Here is a 1,048-nt window from a genome sequence, read left to right as displayed (position 1 = left end):
TGGTGGCAGGGACAGCATGGCTGCGGTCGGGGGTGGTGGCCCTGGGGACACCTGGCTGGCCTGGCACAGACAACTGAAACCTGATGCTGGGGTTCGGTTGCAGCTTCAATTGCGACACCCTTCCCAGTGGATGAGGCCACCCCAGGATGTCACACCCCAAGTGACATCTGACCTACAGATGGAGCTTGGGAACACTGCAGAGAGTTCCTTCCCCAGGTGCTGAGTGGCTCAGTCCGGGGTAGGGACTCACATCATGGTGGGATACCCACCTGGGTGGTGGGAGAGCACAATGGGACATCTGTGGGTGTCCCACCTGGGTGGTGGGGTGGCATTTGGCACATTTGTCTTGCCCCACATGCCATGCATGGCTCACAGGCATGGTGACAGACCTAGTGTGGCTCCAGACAAGGGCAGCACACAGGTTATAGGGACACTGCCAGGAGGTCAGAGATCAGGAGATATTGCCAGGGGGATCAGAGATGGGAGACCTGGCCAGATGGGGGGACACTACCAGAGTGTGGGACACTGATGGCAGATCACTGGGGGACACAGCCAGGGTGGTCAGGGATTGGGGATGCTGCCAGAGTGGGGGATAGTGCTGTCCTGGGTTGCACTGTGGGGGGGTATCCATGGTATGTATTCTGTTATCATCTCCACAAGCTGTTAAAGCAGGTGGGGCAGTGATCATTATCACCTTGTCCCTCCCTCAGGGCAATCCTGATGGCTCCCTCAGGGGCTGTCTCTGATTAAAGGGCTGTCCAGGACCCATGCAGGACACATCCTCCCAGTGACCCTTATCCCTTGTGCCATGGTGAGGGGACTCACCCCAGGGGTGGGGAGCCAAACATGCTCACAGGGATATAAACTGGGGTTTGGACCAGCACAGGGAGCCCTTTGCCTGCTGGATTCCCAGAGGAGAAGAGCTGCTGCTGGACCTTCAGGAGAGAACCGGATCTGCGGGATCACTGCTCCAACAAACCCATCACTCCAGGAGCACTGCAGCCACCGTTCAATCGGACTACTGCTACACCCTGACTGACAGGGTGTC

The sequence above is a fragment of the Acanthisitta chloris genome, unplaced genomic scaffold (assembly GCF_000695815.1).
Source record: "Acanthisitta chloris isolate BGI_N310 unplaced genomic scaffold, ASM69581v1 scaffold13310, whole genome shotgun sequence".
Taxonomy (NCBI): domain Eukaryota; kingdom Metazoa; phylum Chordata; class Aves; order Passeriformes; family Acanthisittidae; genus Acanthisitta; species Acanthisitta chloris.
Note: the sequence above shows the minus strand (reverse complement) of the source record.